The 25,567-nt window shown below is 42.9% G+C and overlaps 1 protein-coding gene across 1 annotated transcript in view; it reads right to left on the bottom strand.

Moving 5' to 3' along the window:
* The window catches only part of ST8SIA4 (ST8 alpha-N-acetyl-neuraminide alpha-2,8-sialyltransferase 4), a 246,537-nt gene that overhangs the window by 146,765 nt on the left and 74,205 nt on the right, over window positions 1-25,567 (bottom strand). The gene's annotated exons all lie outside the window — the stretch shown is intronic.

Genomic DNA, 25,567 nt, shown 5'->3' with positions numbered 1-25,567 from the left:
CATTATCTGAATGCTCTACAGCTAAAAGAACTGGATATATTTGTACACTCTACAGCTGTGGCAACGCAGAGGGCAAGGAACTTTATTTTGCTTTACGGAGATTAAGATCACAGTTGATTGAAAAGGGTCTCCACTCCAGCCTGATCAAAAAAACTCAAGCACTTTTCAAAGCACACCTGTAAGGTAAAGAAAAGATACTTTCCCAAGCAGTAAGAAATATTTGATGTTTCCTAAGTCCTCCTTGACCCTATCGCTGCTGGCTGGGACCCTCATCCTTGCAGCTGTGTTCTAGATCCTAGGTTCTCAACATGTGGTACGCGTGCCCCAGGGGGTACTTCTAATGGTTCCAGGGGGTACTCAGGCTTGATATACTTAACCAAGAGTAACACATTAGTTTTAGAAGATGATAAATCTTATTTAAACAACACCAAATTAGTGTTTTTGCTAATTAAAAGCAATAGTAGATGCTTGGAAATTGTTCATAATTATCCAATTATCATGTACTACAATTAAATATACATTTGTCAAGAGGTACTTGTGATAATGTTTACTATGCTTGGGGGTACTTGGTGAGTACTGGGCTTTAAAAGAGGTACATACCAATAAAATGTTGAGAAACACTGTTCTAGATCAGTGTTTCTCAACATTTTATTGGTATGTACCCCTTTTAAAACCCTGTACTCACCAAGTACCCCCTAGCATAGTAAACATTATCACAAGTACCCCTTGACAAATATATATTTAATCGTTGTACATTATAATTGGTTCTAAACTGTTTCCAAGCATTTCCTATTGCTTTTAATTAGCTAAAACACTAATTTGGTGTGGTTTAAATAAGATTTATCATTTTCTAAAACTCTAAATTTGTTATTCTTGGTTATGTATATAAAGCCCGAGTACCCCCTGAAACCATCAGAAGTACCCCCTGGGGTACGCGTACCACACGTTGAGAACCTAGGTTCTAGATCATGTACTAGAGCAACTGAACTGTACATGCAAGTATGGCCCAACCTTGCACTGTAACTCGAAACTGCTCAAAAAAAGCCATGCAACAACCTTGTGCTCCTGCGCAGGTGCAGACCGTACTCAAACGTGAACAATACAGACAGGATTGTACATGGATGGGATGCAGCCGTGAGAATATACCCAACAAACTCTTGTCTGAGATATTCAGAGGAACACTGTGCAGAAACTTTGGTGTCAAGGACGAAACCCAGGCTTTTTTTCATTACAGGTTCACTTTAAGTTATATTATTCAAACATATACTAAGGATAATGTCCCAGGATCAGCTTTAATTTGGTATTTTTTTAAAGGATAGCATGTGGAACATATTATAATTTCCAATGCACAAAGTTCTGTGATTCGCATATGAAACATTTTTGCATTATTATTTTTTTAACGCCTGGTTGGCTGGGTTTGTAATCTGTCTATTTGGAGAATGTCTAATGCACCTTGGTTAGACTGAATAGCAGTCTGTGCAATGTCAAAACTCCTCCCTCATGCCACCATAACCCACAAGAGGTAGAAAGGGAAGAGAAGTGGAGCATCAGCCAGTCTTTCACTATGAACACAGAGCTGGCCCTACCCACCTCCTCTGAGCTGTGGAGAGTTCTAAAGGGTTTGATCAAAAATTCCCCTCTAGCTCCCTCTTAGCTTCCTCATGTGATTGATGATGGAATGGGGATGAGTTTGGACAGCTGTCTATCTAATACACTTGCACTGTCATCTCAACAGGAAATAGAATTGTAGGAGTCAGCCAGCAACATACTTTGAAGACATTTATCAAAAAAAAGAAAAAAAAGGAGAATGGTGCTCGTGCTTTAGCTGCCTGAGTTTCCAAAAGCCAAACGAAGCAGGTGGGCTACTCAACTTACTAATATTTCCACATCACCAAAAAGCATAACATGTAAAACACACATAGACAAATGTCACCGTACATACTGCATTTACAGTATATCAATTATACTGAATAAACATACATACTTTCTGACAAATTTATTAAATACCGTAGCATACAAAACTTGCTCAGCTCCAACCCCTGAGGGCCCGTTTCCACTTTTGCGGTGGGAATCGGCGCGTAAAAAATTTGCATGCGGATGCGAATATCGCATGCGGTTGTATGCAAATTTTCATGCGAATTTGCATACAATTTCGCATGGATGACTATGTATGCGAATGCAACCATGGCAGTACCTGTGTGCTTTTCCATTGTTTCTATGCAAATTCGTATGAAAATTCGGATAGCAAAACCGCATGCGAATTTCCTATTAAATACATTGTATGCGAATGGCATAGCGGTATGCGGTATGCGAATTCTGATGGCTCTGTCCTGCAGATTTTTTCTGCGCAGAAAAACGCTCAGAAATCCTGACAAGTGGAAACCGTCCTATTCACTTGTATTGTCTATGCGAATCTGCATGCAGGAAACGCATGCAGATTCGCTCTAGTGGAAACGGGCCCTTAAAGCGGATATGAACTCTTGCAGAGGAGACAAGAAAAACACAGAGAAAACCACCCTGTGTGTGTTTATAGATGACAGCCTGTCTAATTCTCCCTTCTCAGCAAGTAATGAGCTAGTGTAATTTGAGCTGTCATCTCCTCTGCCATCCCTGCCGAATTCTGAGCCAATATGTAAACACAGGACGTTAACCCTTTCTGTGCTCCCAGCAAACCAGGAAGTAACCACACTGCAGCATCTCTGTAGGAGTTCAATAAGCTGTACCAAGGAACTGTTTTTTTTAAAAGGGTATTATGCTGTTGCTTATCTTTTAGAGCAGAGAGGGAGTTCTGAGTTCAGGTCCGCTTTAAATGCTCTCACCGTGACACATTTTTATTTCAAGTTTGTATTAAAATAATAATGATGTTGCTTTTGCTATTTGTCTTCAAAGGAGGTAGTTGCAGCATGAAGTAAATAAAGGACATTTCCATTGTTCAAAAGCCCATTTCTAGGAAGGGTTCCTTTGGCAGGAGGGCAGTGCATGTTACCCTATTAGCACAAAGCGTGGCTTCGCACCCAGTGGAAATTGGCCCTTAAGGTGCGTACACACATGCGACTATAGTCGTTTGAAACTATCGTTCCCCGATCGTTTCAAACGACGATCGTTTAAAAAAAAAGCAACCAACGATCATTAAGTCTAACGACGAACGAGCTAGATCGTTAAAAACGAACGATCTAGCTTGGCGGATTTTTTCCAACGACGATCGTTTGCAAAAGTAGTACATCGTTGGAAATGGTCGTTCGTACTAGGCTTGGCATGCGCATTTCGCTATTTCTCCATGAAACTTCTCATTTTTATGCGCAAGCGCAATAGTTGCTTTACGTGATGTAACGTTCGTTCTAACGATCAGATCGTTACACACATTTAAAAACTAACTTTACTTAGGTCGTTCTTTCATCAATTAAAAGTTCGTTCGTCGTTCTCAACGCATATGTGTACGTAGCATTACTCTTGTGTTGTGAGAGCGCTCAACAGATAACAAGTTCAATAGTTCAAGGTTTCTTTTCTTACCACTTCTATATGGGAAAACGTACAGTATTATCACTTTATGAAATACTATCCCTCAGCACAGAACGTAAGAGCTTACATCAATAAATTGTAATAGTCGTTTTTTTATCTGTAAATGGGGTAAAAATGACTCCCTGGTGAATGTAGACATAAATCAGACTCTTTTTAGTGTTATTTTGTATATTAGAATTATTATTTATTAATGAAGCTTACAATATAAAGTGAGATATTATGTGCTAGTGACAGCATGTATTTATAAGCTACAAATCCATGATACACTCCTCCCCTCCAGAGCTGGAGATATCACAACAAACGGGAGATAAAGCGCGGAATATAATAACACGCTCCCAGTCATTCTTCAAATGCCTCCTATTACCCTGTTTACTGAGGAGCTGACTTGTCATTTCTACACAATAGCGTATAAAAACGTATTCAAACGTAAACTGCGTATTACCGCCGCGCAGTAAAATGATCCATAATATTGTCAGGTTTCCAAACAATCAATGAGCAGAAAACAAATGTAGCAATACTTCCTTTCAAACCTCACTTGCTATTCCCTTCATACACAACTATACCCTGTGCCTGTGAGAGAGAGAGCGTTGGAGGTTCACAGTTACCACAAAGGTCTCTGCTAGCACTGAACTCCCTGGCAGCACACATTTTTCAGTAAGCAGGAAGAATTTTGTTAATCAATTTAATAGATTTTCCTTATTCCAAGCTGTAGCTTGTACTTGCACTGTCTGAGGATACGTGTGAGGAATCTTTATTCCATAACAATAGCAATAAAGACTGAAAGAACTACAGTGGCTGATTGTATTGCAGTTTTAATCCCCCCTAATCAGTTTTAAATCCATTTTTTTAACTATGCTTTCAGGCTCACTCGAATGAACCTGTCAGATGATGAAAAGAGACCAGCTAAGAACACTGCCAAAGTGCAAGTACCCTGGTGTTCACATGTACCTGTGGTGCCTTTTATCCTGGAACTAAACTTTCCTAATCAAATTGCACCGAAAGTAGTCAGAGCTCCTTTAGCACAGATTTAAAGAAAACCTGAAGTGGAAATAAACTTACAAGATAATTATTTGTAATTTTAGTACTAATGGTAAATAGAACATTTGTAACATTCTTAGTTCATAGTTTGCTTCTGTCTTCACAAGGGAAACATCACTGTTGCAAATTACCGGTACAGATGCAGAAGGGTCTCAATCTCCCAATTGTAATATTAAATACTTAATACAGGAAGAAGTGAAGGCAAGACTAAATAAATTAAAAAGGCACCTGGCCCGGATGGCATGCATCCTCGGGTCCTAAGGGAATTAAGTTCAGTTATAGATAAACCCCTTTATCTTATCTTTTGTGACTCTCTTGCAACTGGCAGAGTCCCAGTGGATTGGCGTACAGCCCACGTTTTTCCATTATTTAAGAAGAGCAAAAAATCAGATCCAGGAAATGATAGACCTGTAAGCTTAACATCAGTTGTATGCAAACTATTTGAGGGGTTACTAAGAGATACTATACATGACTTCATAGTAGAAAATATTCTTATTTCTCAGCATCAGCATGGGTTTACTAAAGACAGTGTTATGATCATGTCTGCAGCGTTTACTGCTGGCTGCAGTGGTATTGTAACCCAAGCAGTTCTGATGTCATTACATACATTTTCTTGCATAGTTTGGTTTGCACTTAAACTAGTTGCTGATTCCATCTGCAGTCACTCTGAAGTTAATGACAGTTTAATATGCTTTTGTGTAAACAAACATTGTCTGCTGCAATGGAGGGGCAATCCCTTTCCTGCAGGCTGCATATCATTGTCTGCCTTTTCCTGCTGTCAGCCTGTGATTAATTACCATTCACTTGTGTGGGAATCTGCAGGTCTGCTCCCATTGGATGACCTCAGTATAAAGAACTGCTTCCTGCAATGCTTGATGGGCTACCATAGTCTCAGATTCAGTCTGTTACTCTGCTCGTGCCCCACCTCGTTCCTAGTCCGTGTGGACTGCGCTGACTCCTGCGAAGGGGTCAGCGAGTCCTCCTAGTTCTGCTCTTGTTCTAGAAGTTGTTACTCTGCTTGTCTTGTGTCATATATTGGTTCATCGCCAATATATACGCATACTTGCGCATTTTGTTATTTTCTTTGTATTCGTGTTACGTTGATACATCAGTGTCGCTGATATATACGTACACGAACTGTTTATTTCCTGTGTTCAGTTAGTCAGCCTTCCAGCACGTTTTGGTAGTTTGCGCGTATCGTGAGCACCCGTGCTGAGCTAGTATCCTGTTCCTGGTCCTGTTTGTGGATTGCGTTCATCTCTGCGAAGAGATAGCGAATCCTTCTGAGTCCTGTTCCCTGTATTACTCCAGTCTTAGTCAGAGTTCCTGCTTATGTCATATATCGGTTCATTGCCGATATATACATATGTTAGTCAGACGTTACAAATAGTTTTATTGATAGCTGTAATTGTAATACGCTAGGAAATCATACTTATTGTATATTTATCTGTGTTACGTTCATCTATCTTGATCCTGCTATTTCCTGACTATCCTGTCCTGTCTTTGTGAGGCACGCCATTGCTGCAAACGCATTGGCTACCTCATTCCAGTCTGTTTTATTGTGGATGCTTGCTGTCACTAAGTAGTGGCTAGTTAAGCAAGTGTTCATTCTGTCTACCTGTCCTGATATCCTCAGTCCTGGTTTATGCGCTCAGCGCTACTTTGCGCTGAGACGTTATTACGAAAGTGTTGTTTGTGGCTGTTCGGATCTGCACCGGCTCTGTGCACCACAATCTCCTATTGGAGTCAGTCCTCTCCTCCACTAAACTGGGGATATCCTGATCCCTTGTGCTGGTGTGTGTACCTCCTTCACGTCAGCTTATGTGTTGTATGCTGACTGTGGAGATTACACCTCCAAGCTTACCATTATGGTAGCCCCCTTTACCAATCCCTATTGTGGGGGGAATTTCCAGAAATTATGACACTGTTTGTCAGGGGTCCTGCTCCTTTAAAAAATTTGAAAAGCTTGGTCCTGAAGTTACAGACAAATTTATATCAGAATTGGTTAAAGTTCTGGCCAATCCCGACTTTCGGGCTTCTGCAATTTCTACCTGGTCTGATTGGATCGTTTGTGCTCTTTTTAAGGGCAAACTTTTTGATTGGGCAATCGATGTCTTAGATCACACTCAGTTTAGACAAAGTCCTTTGCAATTTATAGCTTTTGTAATTCACAATTGGTTGCGCATAGATCCATTGCCTTTTCCTCTTAATGAACTCCTGGCAGCAGGCCAATCAGCTGCTCCTTCAATTGCTTGCAAGAATGAGCAGCAAGCAGAAAGTGTTACTGATAATTTTCCTGCAGCTTTGAATAAATCACCAAAAACAGCAAGGTCAAAGGCAAAACGCAAACGTTCTAAGAAACGTGTCCAATCTGCAGAATCGTTATCTTTAGCGACTGCGCATCAGACCTGCAATGAGATTCTGCCATTAACAGATAATGAAATGCAATTGTCTTTCAGGGGAGTTAAATGGACTTATGAAACTACTAATGAACTTTCATCACTGGCTAGGGAAAATAAAGATTTTTGTTTAAAAGAATTATCTGAGTATGATTATGAGGATATATTACAGAGTATTGAACAAATCAATCTATTCGTGCAGCAAGAAAAATTTGCATACACTACAGTCCAACACTTGCTACAGGTATTGGAGATCCTTAGGAATAAGAAATCTGCCAATCGCCTGCTAAATAATCCAATGTATGTTTCTGCCAAAACCACATTTGCAAACTGTGATCTGCCTGTTAAGTATGCTTGGAATCCTCCATTTGAGAGAGGAGAGATGGAAGCTCTGGTCAATGAATGGAAGAATGATTCAAGTTCATTTTGTCAATTTTACAGTGCAAAAAGTGAATTAGTATTGAATGCATGCATTAAGTCTGCCTATAAACTAATAAAAACTGGTGTGTGTGGGTATGACCTTGTGGCTCCATTGATCGATGTGTGGAAAATGATTTTGGACGATTTTTATGCGATTCAATCAGTTGATACCAGGGAAGACACACTGTCAATTGGAGACTGTCCCACTTCTCCAGTTACTGAGTCCCTGCCATGTCTTGTGAATGTTCCTGTAACTCCACCCTGTACCATGGATAACTCAGTGTTACTTCCCAGTAAAACAGAAGCCACTGATACTTTCTTAACTTTGCCCTGCACAAATTTCTCAGCAGAGAATCCAGAGGTCCTGCTGACTTCTGAGTCCAGCCTAGCCAGTACTCATGAGTCTTTGTTCAGTGAAACAGACACCAGAAAAATCTTGCCTGTCTCTGCAAACACTTCTGCAGAAATTACCTGTGTTAATAAAGTTCAACTCCTGTCTGATCCAGCAGATGCCAATAGATGCACTACATCAGTTTCCGAGTCCCAGCAATCCTGTCCAGAAACCTCAGAACCCCAGCATCTGAATTTTCCAATTTCACAATTGAATGGTGATTTAGATGCGCAAACATTGTGTTTTGATCTTCCTGTTTCTACACCTCACTCTAGCTTAGTGAATAACTCAGAGCGTCTGCTATGTGAATCCGAAATCGCAGAATTATTACCGTGTTCAGAAAATGTTCCAGTGGATTTGCCCTGTACCATGAATTGTGCAGTAGATCTCTCCAATGAAACTCAGGTCACAGAATCATTATGCTGTCCAGCAGGTGCTTCCATGGTTTTGCCCTGCAATATGGACTGTTCAGTGATCCTGTCCAGTGAAGCTGTGGTCACAGAGTCTTATGCTTCACCCAGTACTTTGGATACTTCAAACCCTCTAGCAGAGGAGTCTGAGGCACTGCTTACCTCAGTTGGTGTTGCAGTAATATTCACTTGTCTAGCAGCTGTTTTGGAATTACAGTCTGCTCTAATAAAACTTGATGAATTTCTGCCCAGCGAAGCAGAAGCCATTGAAATATTGTCCTCGTCAGCAAGTGTGTTAGATACCTTGCCCTGTACACAGTCTGATTTAACCAATGTTGTTGAGTCCCTCTCCAGTGTTGTAACAGCCGAGGAACTCCAGCCCTGTCCTCTGAATGTTTCAAATGTTTCTGAATGTCCTCTGAATGTTTCTTGCCCTGTAACATGGATAATTCTGACTCGCTGGAAAAAATAATAGAAATCTCAGAATTTCAGTCCGGGTTAATGAGTGTTTCTGAAACCCAGCCCTGTATCCTGGACAATTCTGGTTCTCTGGCCGGTGTGGCAGAAGTTCCAGAGTCCCCTTTCTGTCCAGTGAGTTACTCAGTTTTGCCTAGTTCAGTGGGGATTGCTGCACTACTGACTTGTTTTGCAGCCCTTCATGAGCTCCAATCCAGTGTATTTGATGAGTCTCTGTCTAGTCCAGAAGAAGTTATGGGAACCCTGTCTAGTTCGGTGCATACATCAGAAGATTTGTCCTGTCTTGTAAATGCCCCTGAACATGATTTGTTAATAACCTTGCTGGAATCAGAGACATCTAAGTCTGATCCTGCATTGTTTAGTGAGAATCCAGTAACTGTGAAGTCTAGTCATGATGATTTTTTTTTGCCCAGTCCTGGTTTCGGTCCTACCTTGACTGACTTTGAGGTTCGCAGTTCCTTGACATGCCCAGAAGTCTCTCTTGTGCCGGTGTGCCCAGATGTGCTTCGTATGCCAGAGTGCCCAAGTGTGTCTGTGTTGGCGTGCTCACACGCTTCCCTAGTGGAGACATGTTCTGATGTTGCCGGTTGGCCTGCATGCCCGGAGATGGTTCTGGTCCCTAAAAACCCTGATCTTGATGTTTGCCCTTGTGACCCTGACTCTAGAGTTGCCCTGGGTTCCATAGGGGTTCTTGATGGTTCTCCATGTGAGCCTAAGGGGCGTTCTGACCTGTGGGGATCTCTTTGGAGCTTCCAAGTGTTCTGGGAGATCTCTGAGGAAACTTGTCCTGGTACCTTGGACTGGTTCAACGGTGGGTTTTGTGTTGGTAGGGACAGTTCCGGTGGGCATTGCAAAGGCTTTGGCGTTTTTGGACAGTCCCGGGAAGGCGGTGGGTATCGCTCAGAGAGTTTCTGGGGGCTTTTTTCTGGAAGTCGTGGTTCTGATGGGTATCACACTGAGGCTTGTAGTGCTGACGGGCATGGTTCTGTAGGTTCTGGTTCTGATGGGTCCAGTCTTGTGGGGACTAATTCTGGAATTTGGTCTTGCCGGGCTGTCCCGGTCATCATGAATTATCAGTCAGATTGTTTTGTTGGGAATTTCAGTTTTGAAAAGCGTCTGGTATCCGCTTTTAAGGGGGGGGGGGGTAATGTTATGATCATGTCTGCAGCGTTTACTGCTGGCTGCAGTGGTATTGTAACCCAAGCAGTTCTGATGTCATTACATACATTTTCTTGCATAGTTTGGTTTGCACTTAAACTAGTTGCTGATTCCATCTGCAGTCGCTCTGAAGTTAATGACAGTTTAATATGCTTTTGTGTAAACAAACATTGTCTGCTGCAATGGAGGGGCAATCCCTTTCCTGCAGGCTGCATATCATTTTCTACCTTTTCCTGCTGTCAGCCTGTGATTAATTACCATTCACTTGTGTGGGAATCTGCAGGTCTGCTCCCATTGGATGACCTCAGTATAAAGAACTGCTTCCTGCAATGCTTGATGGGCTACCATAGTCTCAGATTCAGTCTGTTACTCTGCTCGTGCCCCACCTCGTTCCTAGTCCGTGTGGACTGCGCTGACTCCTGCGAAGGGGTCAGCGAGTCCTCCTAGTTCTGCTCTTGTTCTAGAAGTTGTTACTCTGCTTGTCTTGTGTCATATATTGGTTCATCGCCAATATATACGCATACTTGCGCATTTTGTTATTTTCTTTGTATTCGTGTTACGTTGATACATCAGTGTCGCTGATATATACGTACACGAACTGTTTATTTCCTGTGTTCAGTTAGTCAGCCTTCCAGCACGTTTTGGTAGTTTGCGCGTATCGTGAGCACCCGTGCTGAGCTAGTATCCTGTTCCTGGTCCTGTTTGTGGATTGCGTTCATCTTTGCGAAGAGATAGCGAATCCTTCTGAGTCCTGTTCCCTGTATTACTCCAGTCTTAGTCAGAGTTCCTGCTTATGTCATATATCGGTTCATTGCCGATATATACATATGTTAGTCAGACGTTACAAATAGTTTCATTGATAGCTGTAATTGTAATACGCTAGGAAATCATACTTATTGTATATTTATCTGTGTTACGTTCATCTATCTTGATCCTGCTATTTCCTGACTATCCTGTCCTGTCTTTGTGAGGCACGCCATTGCTGCAAACGCATTGGCTACCTCATTCCAGTCTGTTTTATTGTGGACGCTTGCTGTCACTAAGTAGTGGCTAGTTAAGCAAGCGTTCATTCTGTCTACCTATCCTGATCTCCTCAGTCCTGGTTTATGCGCTCAGCGCTACTTTGCGCTGAGACGTTATTGCGAAAGTGTTGTTTGTGGCTGTTCGGATCTGCACCGGCTCTGTGCACCACAATCTCCTATTGGAGTCAGTCCTCTCCTCCACTAAACTGGGGATATCCTGATCCCTTGTGCTGGTGTGTGTACCTCTTTCACGTCAGCTTATGTGTTGTATGCTGACTGTGGAGATTACACCTCCAAGCTTAACAGACAGGTCCTGTTTGACTAACATGCTCAGCTTTTATGAGGTAGTGAAAGCTAATGTGGATATTGGGAATGCTGTAGATGTGATATACTTGGACTTTGCAAAGGCCTTCAACACTGTTTCCCACAAAAGTCTGGTGCAAAAGTTGAGGATGTAAGGACTGTGTGCATGGATACGGAACTGGCTAATTGACAAAAAACAAAGAGTTGTGGTCAATGGATCATACTCAAAATGGGTGAGCAGTGGGGTCCCACAGGGGTCTGTACTGGGTCCAGTGCTCTTCAATTTATTTATTAAGTAGATGCAGTAGAAAGCAATGTAGAAAGCAATGTTGCTATTTTTGCAGATGATACAAAATTGTGCAGAATCCTCAGCTCTCAGGACGATAGAGACATACTGAAACAGGATCTGGATAGGATGGCTATATGGGCACATAAGCAGATTAAATTCAATGTTGAAAAATGTAAAGTCATGCATTTTGGTCTTACCAATGGTCTAGAACCATACAAAATAAGTGGGATACAGTTGGGGACATCAAACTTGGAGAAGGACATAGGAGTACTCATCGACAACAAGTTAAATAATCCTATTCAATGCCAAGCCGCTGCAGCTAAAGCGAACAAAATTTTGAGATGCATTAAAAGGGAAATAAAAACTTGAGATGCTAGCATAATATTGCCCCTGTTTAACTCTCTAGTAAGGCCACATCTGGAATATGGAATTCAGTTCTGAGCACCACATTACAGGAAAGATATTGCAGTTTTAGAGCAGGTGCAGAGACGAGCAACAAAATTGATACGTGGGATGGAAGGTCTCACTTACAGTGGGTTGCAAAAGTATTCGGCACCCTTGAAGTTTTCCACATTTTGTCATATTACTGCCACAAACATGAATCAATTTTATTGGAATTCCACATGAAAGACCAACACAAAGTGGTGTACACATGAGAAGTGAAACGTAAATCATACATGATTCCAAACATTTTTTACAAATAAATAACTGCAAAGTGGGGTGTGCATAATTATTCGGCCCCCTTTGATCTGAGTGCAGTCAGTTGCCTATAGACATTGCCTGATGAGTACTAATGACTAAATAGAGTGCACCTGTGTGTAATCTAATGTCGGTACAAATACAGCTGCTCTGTGAGGGCCTCAGAGGTTGTCTAAGAGAATATTGGGAGCAACAACACCGTGAAGTCCAAAGAACACACAAGACAGGTCAGGGATCAAGTTATTGAGAAATTTAAAGCAGGCTTAGGCTATAAAAAGATATCCAAAGCCTTGAACATCCCACGGAGCATTGTTCAAGCGATCATTCAGAAATGGAAGGAGTATGGCACAACTGTACACCTACCAAGACAAGGCCATCCACCTAAACTCACAGGCCGAACAGGTGGAGCGCTGATCAGAAATGCAGTCAAGAGGCCCATGGTGACTCTGGGCGAGCTGCAGAGATCTACAGCTCAGGTGGGGGAATCTGTCCATAGGACAACTATTAGTCATGCACTGTACAAAGTTGGCCTGTATGGAAGAGTGGCAAGAAGAAAGGCATTGTTAACAGAAAGCATAAGAAGTCCCATTTGCAGTTTGCCACAAGCCATGTGGGGGACACAGCAACCATGTGGAAGAAGGTGCTCTGGTCAGATGAGACCAAAATGGAACTTTCTGGCCAAAATGCAAAACGCTATGTGTGGCAGAAAACTAACACTGCACATCACTCTGAACACACCATCCCCACTGTCAAATATGGTGGTGACAGCATCATGCTCGGGGGGTGCATCTCTTCAGCAGGGACAGGAAAGCTGGTCAGAGTTGATGGAAAGATGGATGGAGCCAAACACAGGGCAATCTTGGAAGAAAACCTCTTGGAGACTGCAAAAGACTTGAGACTGGGGCGGAGGTTCACCTTCCAGCAGGACAATGACCCTAAACATAAAGCCAGGGCAAAAATGGAATGGTTTAAAACAAAACATATCTATGTGTTAGAATGGCCCAGTCAAAGTCCAGATCTAAATCCAATCGAGAATCTGTGGCAAGATCTGAAAACTGCTGTTCACAAACGCTGTCCATCTAATCTGACTGAGCTGGAGCTGTTTTGCAAAGAAGAATGGGCAAGGATTTCAGTCTCTACATGTGCAAAGCTGGTAGAGACATACCCTAAAAGACTGGCAGCTGTAATTGCAGCAAAAGGTGGTTCTACAAAGTATTGACTCAGGGGGCCGAATAATTATGCACATCCCAATTTGCAGTTATTTATTTGTAAAAAATGTTTGGAATGATGTATGATTTTCGATCCACTTCTCACATGTACACCACTTTGTATTGGTCTTTCACGTGGAATTCTAATAAAATTGATGCATGTTTGTGGCAGTAATGTGACAAAATGTGGAAAACTTTAAGGGGGCTGAATTATTTTGCAACCCACTGTACCAAGAAAGGTTAGATAAACTGGGTTTATTTAGTCTAGAGAAAACATGCCTTAGAGGGGATCTAATTAACATGTATAAATACATCAGAGGGCAATATAATAGCTTGGCAGATGAGCTTTTTGTCCCTAGGCCTTCTCAAAGGACTAGAGGACATGATCTGCGCATGGAGGAAAAACGTTTTAGCCATTTATTTAGGAAAGGGTTCTTTACAGTAAGAGTGATTAAGATGTGGAATGCATTGCCACAGAAAGTAGTTATGACAAATTCTATACCTGCATTTAAAGGGGGCTTAGATGCTTTCCTTGCATTGAAAGACATCCATAGCTACAATTACTAGGTAATGCCCAATGATGCTGATCCAGGGATTTTATCTGATTGCAATCTGGAGTCGGGAAGGAATTTTTTCCCTTTTGGAGCTAATTGGACCATGCCTTGGAAGGGTTTTTCGCCTTCCTCTGGATCAATAGGGATATGTGAGGGAGCGGGATGGTATTGTACTTTGTTCTCTGGTTGAACTCGATGGACGTATGTTTTTTCAACCCAAATAACTATGTAACTATGTAACATAGAACAGTCTCATATTTAGATTTTAAGTTTAAGAGCTGAGTTTTTAACCACTTAAGAACCACAGGCTGTAACCCCCTAGTGACCAGGCTATTTTTTTACAAATAAGGCCACTGCAGCTTTAAGAGCTCGCTGCAGTGCCACACAACTCAGCACACAGGTGATTTCTCTCCTCCCCCCTTCCTTTTTCTGCCCACCAACAGAGATTTCTGCAGGTGGGCTGTGATCGCTCCCAGGATGTTTATTTATTTTTTTATAAATATTTATTTATTTTTTTACAATAAATGTAGCTATTTTTGTTATTATTTTCTATCCCTCCCTCTTCCCACCAGCCAATTACAGCGATCGGCTGTCATAGGCTTCTGTCATTCAAGCCGAGATGTGCGCTCCTGTGGTGATCTTCTCTCTCTCCCCTGGCTTGATCACATGCCAGCCTTTTGTATCTGCGTAAGGTTCTGGCTTGATGACATCATCAAACTGGGACCCAGTAAATGTGATTCAGGAGCCAGGGGAACAAGAACATAGAGAAGTGATAAAAATATACGTCCCTTAGCAAATGTGTCATGGAAAATGTATATTTCAGTAGAGCCATGTACGGCTGCTGGCGGAAAGACACAGTGAATGCTGCAGTCACTTAGGAGTGCACATCGAGGAGACTTCCCTCCATGCACACGCCTTGCCATTGCTGTCCTTGAGAAAGAGGCACTCTGTTTTCTCGAAACGTTGGGATTATGTTATATGCAGCAATAAAATAAGTTGAATCTTATCTGGAGTGCCGACCATTCACTCTGACGTTACGTTGGTTCTTCCAGCACCCTTCAGTCAAAGTACCCAGGAACCATTGGGCTACACCTCAAGATGTGCTTGCCTTTATCACCCCAACTAGAAGACTGCTGACAGAGCCAAGGTGAACTGCTTATAGGAAGAACACTGTGGTAGATGGCAGCAGAACAACCCAAGAGATCACAAATCACTATGGCTGTGTAAAGGTAATTACTCTACAACTAACCTACACTTTCACATTAAACTTATAAAAAAACAAATTTTATTCATGAATGAAACCCAACTGTCACACTACCCTTAAAAGAGTTACCTCCAAACTAACCAGCCTTTACTCAAATCTCATAAAGAAAAAAATCTTGGTAGTAGTACTAAATCTCAATGATTTTAAAAAAAGATACCTAACAGAGAGAACAAACCCAGTCTCTCTATGAATAGCAGCATGCCTCTACCACACGAGGAATCAATGGAAACTACAACTAGTAAGTCTTTCCATATCCTGCTAGTGAAACCCAATGAGCATATAGGAGACTGCAGATCACCAGGACTCCGGGCAGAAATGACAGCTCTATAAGAGTGCTTGCACAGATTCTCTGAAGACACTTCTCTGCTGCTGCTGCTGCTGCTGCTGAACTCTGCAAGCTTATTCCTTTACAAAGGAAGAACACCAGAGGGAAAAATATGCCATCCTATAGTTGTCACACTCCAGGAGTCGCTGGTTGGGCTATGATCCTTTTTACTGGGTAGTTTGTGGAAAGAATTTTATAATTAATCTGTTAATCTTTATGTATATCCTGTATATCCTCATGTGGCTATAAGGACCACATGCACAAGATTAGATTATTGTGTTAGAGTGACACTTTAAGTAAAAGGATTATTGTTAACCAAGGAGTTATCACGATATCACTGAATATATGTTATATATATGTTTTGAACCATTCACTGTGCACAGCTTTCTATATTCCTTCACAGTAAAAGACCAGAACAACCTTCAAACCTCCCCCCCCAGTGTCATTCTGTGCCAAGCACGGGGCAGCGAGTTGGAAAGAACAGCCTAAAACCAGTTCTCTGAAAGTGTGGGTGATTTTGAAGGACATGAGACAAGGAACTGATGTCAGAGGATTTCTTCTTCCTGTTGACTTTCATTTATTCATGAGGGACACAGAGGAAGAACGACCCCACCTAAAAGGAGGAACTGGACATGATGATTGGACTTTTAACAGAAAGAACTGCCCAAAAGGAGGAATATTTTATTATATTCATTAGGTTTAAAAACCCCTGCGCACAAGAGGAGCTTGCTTTTCTTTGCTCAGCAGGATTTGTGTAGCTACAATCTATATATATGCTGGTGGAGAAACGCCCTTGTACAAGAGAAATAAAGATTTCTGAGGTTTTGGCAATTAAACGAGGAATGTCTCATGAGTAAGTTTATTTACTTTTAACATCTGGTCCTTCGAGCCGGAAAACCTATAATCACAGAGAGGTGAGGCCTAGGAGCGCGTTTGCGACTGGCGAATCTGATAGCACGCCGGTGAAAGCCCACCGAGACTACGTTTCCTTCAAAAAGGTGGCCAAACGCAACTAGATCTCGCGTCCTTGTGACATACGGTTTATTTCGAACCGTGAGACTTCTTTAGCCAAGGTCGGTGAAATCGCCTGCTTAGGGTTCTAAAACGAAGTTCTCGGGTGTCCTGAAAGCTTCTTAATTGTAAGTACTACCTTTTGTTTCTGTAACTGTTCGTACGCAGGGCTGCGTTTAGAGTATAAGTATTGATGTGTTGTCATATTATTTTGCATGACACAATCTGTGGTCAGTTTCCTAAGCTACCGTGTGCCTCAGCGGAATTGTAAGTCTTTGTGACAGAATACAGCCGCATAACAGGCAGTAATATCGGAGTGGATCTACTACCACCGATTGTGTCAGTACCTTAGTCGGAGGTGCCTCTCCTTAGAAGTTCAACGCACGGAAGTTGTGTCAGGTACCCCGTGCCCAAGTAAGAGGGCGGACAGGGGCTCCAGGTGACTACCAATCCTTCCAATAACAGGTGCGTGGACGGGGAGGTAAAGAATGTGTCAAGGTACAAGCAAAATTATGGCCACTAATGATGAAGATGTGTTTTTTAGGGTATTTGTATTTTGACAGCTGTAAAGAAACTTGTTTCTCAAATTAAAGGAGATGTTCAGGGTAATGTGATTTTAGAAAAATATTGTTTACCAGAAGCTCAAAGATGGCTACTAGAAGCATATACGAGGAGGGGCCAAGTCTTAGCACATTGGTTAGGAGTAGAGAACAAAGACTTGGAGGAGGTACCATCTACTGTATGTCAGGTTCCCCAGAACCCTCCCCAAAACCAAACTCAGCCCCTCCCACGAAAGGTGGATGGGACCTCCCAGACATATGAGGCGGAATATGATATGAATGCATTAGACATAGATGAGCTACTGGATAAAGTGATGAAGGTTTTTAGTAAATATAGAGATATAGCTCCCCCTGCTGCTGAAACAACAGATTCCTCTTATGAGCGGTTTAAGATTGCTGTACGTGAGGTTTTGACTGAAGGGATATATAAGTGTGTCACACAATATGTTGTGGATCATAGAATCTGCGAACCGAGTGATTTTCTAAAAAGCACCCGGCACCCTGTATGTGTGATTAAGAGACAAGGAAAGAAAGGGAAGAAAGTTGCTGCATATGTTTCTGATGGCAACAAGGATGAAAGTAATTGTTATGTGAATGGTGGTAACAGCCACACGCGCTCACAAAAGCGCAGATTTAAGGACTATGAAGGTCGCAGAGAACGCGGAGCATGTTTTGAATGTGGGTTGAAAGGTCACCTGGTCCGACAGTGTCCCCAGAGAGCTCAAGGTCCACAGTGACAGAGTGTGGTTTAGGGTACTAATTTGTGCCCTAGTTGAAGGCAAATGAGAAAGTGAATTTATTGATGAAAATGGTATGTTACGTTGAGGTGTGTAAGATGTGAAGCTGGAAATTCCAAGCTCTGAAAATTAAATCGCCAGAGCTCCCTGTGATGTATAAGTATCCAGCAGAGGGGGAGGAGGAGGGGGGCTACAGGAGAAATCCACAAGTTATGAGCTGCTGTTTGTCTGCCTGTTTGTTGTTTGTGTAGTATATACAGTATACAAATGTCTGTAGAAGTTTTATATTCTGTTTGTCTGATGTTTTTGTCTGAAGTTTGGAGGTTTAAAAGCATTTATACTGTCTGCAATTGTCTGTGAATGTCGGTTATTTGAAATGTGTTTGTACTGTTGAATTTTGTGAAATTCGAGTGGAGTTTCTGTCTGGGATTTGTGTGAAGGTATGGGTTACGCCCATATTTCTGAGGAGGGGGCAAGATGCCTCATGGACTACTAATCCCAGCCTAGATGTGTGTATGTGTGTTGGAGCGGAACGGAGTGATTTGAGAGAATGCATGTAGCAAGATGAAAGGTTTGTTTGCAAGAAGTTAATGTATATATTTTGTGAAATCCAGAATGCGGGATATTTAAAAAAAAAAAAAAAAAAAAAAGAGAAACCCCGCAAATATTACTTTCAATTATAAGAGAAAATATGATGATTTTTGTTTTTTATTTCTGGGAACAATTGATTGCTGTTTTGCTGTAGTCTGTGGATCGTTGTCATCGATTGATTGACTGTTTGATTGACACCTGATTAAATTTTTATAATTTGTGGATATGTTAGAAGAAGTTCAGTAAAATGACTTTGATAGGGATATTTTGACCACAATGTCTTGTCTAATGGCGGACTGCAGAGAGGGATGCATGATTGTAGTTCTCTGCCAAGAGCCCAACCCCACCCCCACCAGCCCCCCCCACCCCCACCCCCCACCAGCCCCACCGGATCTCAAGCTGTGGGTTTATTACTTACCCTGTTATATGGGATTCCGTAGCCCACTGTTTTCACGAACAGTCTGTATGCTTTCCCATCATGCATATGTTTGCGGCTTAGTGGCATCCGCAGGGTTAGGTGTCAGCAACTGAGGAGCCCACCCGTCCAACAGACCATGGATATTCTCCGGGCTCCCACGACACTGGCCATTCACATGTGTGCAACATCCCAGTCCCCTCGCCATCTCCCGTGGCAACGACTTGGCAGTCCTGACATATGCAACTACAACTCCCTCTGCTGACTTGCAGCCTAAGACTTTACCTACAGGTCGCTCTGTACACTGCTGACCTACTAACCTTCCTTTGACTGATTCTGTCCAATTTATTTGTGGTGATGACACATGAGTCTTACATGTGTCAACAGGAGGGATAGTGGCTAAATTAGAATAAAACCACATGGGAACATTTAAGCCATTGCAAGAGGGCGCACATGGGCCTTCCGAATCCAGATTAATTAAAAGATCCAGAGCCACAGCTTGCTACGAACACTCACACGAAGCTTCGGTGGTTTTTTGAAACAAGAGAAATGTTGTTTGAATTTTGCTCAAGAAGAACGCTTAGCGGTCATTCCCTTTTAAAAACAGTAGCCAGATCCAATCTGTTCTTGATAGTTAGCACCACGGGGTAAAGAGGGGCGGAAATTTGAGATCCTGAGGCGACGGGAACATTTGCTTGAGCCTCAGTGCGACCACGATCTCAAAGGCTGTGGGAAGATATTAGAGGATTCTTCCTAAGGCACAGGTGTAGTTCTTTATCTTGAACCATGGTGAAAAGGAGATAAAAAAGGGGGAACAGATACCTAAAAAGGCTACATAGGGGAAGTTGGGTTAAAGCCATAGCATTTTTTTTTAAAGAAGAAAAAGAAGAGCCCTGGAATGACAATGACAATGACTAAACGACCTCCATTGAACAGCAATGACAGGATAGACAAAGAGACTACTGACCCATCCCCACCGGACAGTATTAACAAAATGAACGTGATTAGTAATAAAGTTCTAGTGACCGGTGGAATTTTTAATTTTTTGGACCACTTTGGCAACTTTTACTGCAAATCAAATGAATGCGTCTGACTGTATTGTGTGTGCAGCGGCTAGACCGCAGATTGCTCTGGTACCAGTAGTGGCGAGTGGGTCTGAATTAGAATGTATGATACAAAGTATGATAAGTGTGAATCAACCACGGAACTGTACCACAGAGAGAGTCCGTATGAAGGTACCAGGCACACCGCAGCGTGCATTTGCTACAGCCAGCAATCTTACGTGCTATAATATATCTGCCCCCAGTAACCATCCGATGATCAAGTATTGTGGAGAAATAATGGAGATAACCAATGATAAAGGGTTGAGTCTAGGAACAAAATGGCAGTTAGAAGATACTTGGTGGACTTGTGAACCCAACAAAGCAGAATCGTCATTGCCACCAGAATGGAAAGGGTTGTGTGCCCCTGTCTGGATGATAGAACATGTCACTATATTGCCCTATGAGTCTTTTAAAATTTTGGTGGATAAAAAGGTACACCGGAGTAAAAGGGAGGCACCAAAAGGGAGTTTGGACCCATATGTATATATTGATGCGATAGGGGTCCCCAGAGGGGTGCCAGACGAGTTCAAGGCTAGGAACCAAATTGCTGCAGGGTTTGAGTCCATTTTCCTATGGCCAACAGTTAACAAAAATGTAGATTGGATTAATTACATTTATTACAATCAACAAAGATTTGTTAATTATACTAGAGATGCTATCGAAGGTTTGGCAGAGCAACTGAAAGCAACATCATTAACAGCACTGCAGAATAGAATTGCATTAGATATGCTGTTGGCAGAGAAAGGGGGTGTATGTTAATTTTTTTAAAGCCTGGGAGAAGGGAAAAACACAAACATAGCGAGCTATCTCCAGAACAGTACACCCTTTTTGTGTATACACACACACTATGCGGAGTTGCTGCCACCAATGTAGGGGAGGGGACACTCACTCCCCCCTTAGTTCCCTGCTCACCGTCAGGCTTCTTGGTCTTAAGCGTATCACAATAATATCCAGCATCTACAAGCATAAAAACGGAAAAGCGCTTCCCATAGTGTAAAACTGCTTTTTAATATGGCCAACTCAGCCCGGATAAAAAAAGCGTACCAGATAGATAAAAAAGTTAGGCATATCTCACATATCCATCGGCCGGCGTTTCAGGTCTCTGCCCGTCACTGCTCCCAAGCCGCCCAGAGTAGTTCCTGAATCAGGTAGCGTGTGCGTCAATTAGCTCCACCCATTAGCTAATTGACGCACACGCTACCTGATTCAGGAACTACTCTGGGCGGCTTGGGAGCGGTGACGGGCAGAGACCTGAAACGCCGGCCGATGGATATGTGAGATATGCCTAACTTTTTTATCTATCTGGTACGCTTTGTTTTATCGGGGCTGGGTTGGCCATATTAAAAAGCAGTTTTACACTATGGGAAGCGCTTTTCCGTTTTTATGCTTGTAGATGCTGGATATTATTGTGATACGCTTAAGACCAAGAAGCCTGACGGTGAGCAGGGAACTAAGGGGGGAGTGAGATTCCCCGCTTGAATTCGCGCCCAATTCTCTTATCTTCTATTCGTTTTTTTTCTTATCTTTTCCCATTGTTCCCTATGCAAAATCGGAGACGATCGGGCGGGAGATCGGAAATGTCGGAAATTATCAATCGAGCCATCTAAATGGCTCAAAAACGTACCTGTAACGATTGCGGGATTATTTCCGTGGTCAGCGCCCAAGATGCGCGCTGACACTGTGGAAATCCTCCACAAGCGTGTAATTTGATAGAACCCAGCTTGGGTGCAATGCACCTGTAGAGGGAGATTCCCACCGGCAGATGGAGCTGTGAAGTGCAGAGGAACACCGCCTCTGCACTGCCACAGATGCCAGGTGGGAATTGTACGAGTTGAAGCAATGCAGGGCAAGATAGCCCTTAAAGAGAGAGAGCACAGAGACAGAATGTATGTGTCTCCACCAATCTAGTCGCCACCCAGCGACGGTGAACACACAACAGCGGAAATGAAGTGGGAACGCAATCGCAAGAGTGGCGATTGCCAATAGTGACACAAGACCGAATCAGACAGAGCACAAGTGTAGCAAGAAAGACACAGCAAATAACAACGATCAGAACATCAAGGAAAATAACAAACGCTAACTAAACGCGAACACCGCACTCATTCGCAACAGCGAACGCATTTAAGACACGATCACCGCGCTATAGGCGCCCAGTGATAAGTGTGCCACCCTAACTACCCAAGTAACACAAACATGAAAAGAGAACGTGAACGCTTGCTAAACAGTTACCTCAGCGAGCCTACAGCAAGCGTTCGTAACAGACAAGACAAAGAGAAGGAGTAGCAAGCAGCATCCGCAGCTCTGGCCTACACTCCCAGACAGAGCACAGAAGGAACCACCGCTGCTAACGCTAGAGCGGATGCGATCCAGACAGACAGACAGATGGAGCAGCCAGTAGCAACCGCAGCTCTGGCCTACACTCCCAGACAGACAGAATGATTTCCTGTCGACCGCCGCTGGTGACAAGACAATCGCAACAGAGAGACAGTACAAGGCAGATAATACAACCTGACTGCACTAGAAGGGATGCCTAGTGCAGTCCCAAGGAATTACTCTAAGATAATCTTAGCAAAGAATAGCAAGGCTGATACTTCCAGGAGAGTTAGCAGGAACAAACCATCATGACCAGCAAGGAATTCTGGGAAGAAATGGCTTTTATACTGCAAGTCATCAGAAGAAGCAGCTAAGCAATTTGCATGACAAGTATATGCAAATTCCTCACCAGCAGAGCAACTCTGAAACTTGCAAAGCGAGGACAGGTCTCTTTTCCAGAGACCTGTAGCACTCAGACCTAAAGAATGGACAAGCAGCTGTCTACCCGTGCAGACAGCTGAGCAGATCATTACAGTACCGTGTATTCCCAGCATTACTGTCCGCATTTGTTTTATACATACACACTTTTTGGTTGTATTGTAGCAAATTCTTACAGCAAAATATGATCATGACTCTAAATCTTAGTTCTTTATTTAAAATATTTCTTTCACTGTATTTCCCTTTTTAAAGTTTGTGAATATTATGTTTATCATGCAACATCGTTGCAGGCGTATAAGACATGTACACTGCAAAATAAGATATCACCAGCTTTATAGGCATCTTTAACAAACTGATAAAAGCAGTTCAAGGAGAATGCTGAGATAGTATTCTCGCCTAGTATCTGCTGCAAATATGCACGTGATAGAGCAAACCACACACAACCTACACAAACCTATTCAGTATGAGTAATACAAAGAGGCTGTAGGTGTGTATAGGACAATAAGCTGCACAATATGAAAGAAATTATTAACCACCGTCTCTGCTACTACTTGACGGAAATGTTCCTATGTTTGGCCTTTTCAGCATAGCTGTCTAACTGTTAATAGAGAAAAAGACCCTTTTTTGTAATGAAAAACTTCTGTCCCTCTTTCTTCCTCATCTTTCCCTCTTTTTTGGACTTACGTGTAGACCTGGAACAACACAGTGGTGTGGTGGATAGCACTCTCACCTTGCAGCACTGGGTCCCTGACACAGCAAAATCATCCACAAGGCAGCCTAGGCAAGTGCTTGGGGCCTGATGGTTGTCAGGGGGCCCAACTACCACTTTCCCCGACCCCTCTCCCATCTCTGATTACCAAAGGACCATAAGGGGGTACCAACGGTACTAACATGCCTAGAGCTTCATTACATCTTAATCCAAGTAATCTCTGGTCCCTGGTTCGAAACCCAGCTAGGGCACTATCTGCACAGAGTTTGTATGCTTTACCCATGCCTGCGTGGGTTTCCTACGGGCACTCTGGCTTCCTCCAACATCCTCAAAACATACAAAGAAATTAACTGGCTCCCCCCTGAATTGGCCATAGACTCCTATGGACATGTGACTATAATAGGGTTTAGATTGTGAGGCTATGGTAGGGATTAGAATGTGAGCTCCTCTGCGGAAGATGTTGGAGCTATATAAATAATCATTTATAATTTGTAATCTGGCCAATAGCATCCACTTCTGCGGTGTTGTGCAGGTGCAGAACACTCCCGGCTGCAGGAGCACAGCCAAGCCACGCATACGCAGAAGAGCGCGGCGGGCCGGATTACCAACAGCGATAAGAAGAGAACAGAGCGCCCGAAGAGAATGGCTAGGGAACCCACACACCTAATGGGGCTAGAGGAAGCCCCAGTTAAGTATAAATACCTGTATACTCGCGATCTCAGGTTTCCTTTAAAGAGAACCTGTAACAAAGAAAAAACCCTCTGGGGAATACTTATCTCGGGAGGGGGAAGCCTCAAGGTCTCAATGAGGCTCCCCCAACCTCTGAAGCTTGGAGGAATCCAGCGCTGGTTCCCCCGAAACCTCCTCCGACAAGCAGTGATATATTTACCTCTCCGCGATCTTGCTATTTCTGCCGAAGGGCTACTAGTGCACCTGCGCAGGATCGCGGTAGGTAAATATTTACCTCGTCGCACTTTGGGGGTCCCGGCGCTTGAATGGAGGGATGTGAGGATGGAGGAGGACAGGGGAAGCCTCATTAGGATCCAGAGGCTTCTCCCTCCAGAGGTAAGTACAGTATCCCTAAGAGGGTTTTTTTTCAGTAACAGATTCTCTTTAAGACTTAGTATCAATTATTATATATACAACTCTGCTGGGGCAATGTGTAAAATTTGCACTGAGATAAGTGGATCTGAAGTTACATTACTCCCAAAAACAATTCTAGTCCTACTGTAAATTAGCAAGGAGCTAATGTTCCAAACAAGGATAGCGCAGGGGGCAGAGTAAGGGTCGGTTCACATTTGTTTTAAAAACATATCCGTGGCTCCGTTTTTTTGACCCGGACCAAAACCGGAGACACAGATACCAATGTTAAACATAGCAGCCGTCTTCACATACTTCAAAAGACGGATCCGCTCGAAAAACTGAACGAAAAGTCTGGATTTGCTGAGACACATGACAGACCGCGAATACACTGAGGGGTAGTGAAAGGCAATACAAACAGATTTCCCTCTACACAGGCTATTTTTCACACAAAACGGATGCCAAAATGAATTGCCTGAACTTCCTTCTCTCCTCCCCTCAACGTCATCTCTGACAGCTTCCTGTTGACAAGCTGGGAGAGAGGAGCATGTCAAGGTGGGAGAGACAGCATTGCCATCATGCCCAGAAAAAAGTACATAAACACGGAGGACCTGATTGTGGTGGTCAGGGAGTGCCCAGAGCTGTACAACAAGAGGCATGAGAATGAGAATTAAAATGGTTCAACAACTGTTTTTTTAAGGGCTCTTTCCCACTAAGAAGTTGCGTTAGATGCGACGTTAAGGTTGCATAACGTGCCCCTAATGCAAAGCACGTGAGCTTTGAAGTTGGACGTTAAATAGAGCCGCGTTATGCGTCTCTTGATGTGTCCATGATGCGTACTTTTTGACGCATACTATCGGACGAAAACGGTGCATGTGGCAAAAGACAAGAGACCACGTGATCGGAACACTCCGCATCACGTGGTCCCGCCAGTGACGTCCGCACAGTGCAGTGAGTATTAATTAGAAATGTGGCTACTCACAATACACATTACTGAGCATGTGCTAACAGTCTAACACGGCTAAAACCGCATAAAACACACCATGCTGCATTGCTGCACTTTCATTGAACGTGCAGCGTTATAGTGTAACGCAACGTGGGCACTGTGAACAGCCCATGGATTTTTGATTACTG

The sequence above is a fragment of the Hyperolius riggenbachi genome, chromosome 1 (genome assembly GCF_040937935.1).
Source record: "Hyperolius riggenbachi isolate aHypRig1 chromosome 1, aHypRig1.pri, whole genome shotgun sequence".
Taxonomy (NCBI): Eukaryota; Metazoa; Chordata; class Amphibia; order Anura; family Hyperoliidae; genus Hyperolius; species Hyperolius riggenbachi.
This window is presented reverse-complemented; position numbering and strand designations above follow the sequence as displayed.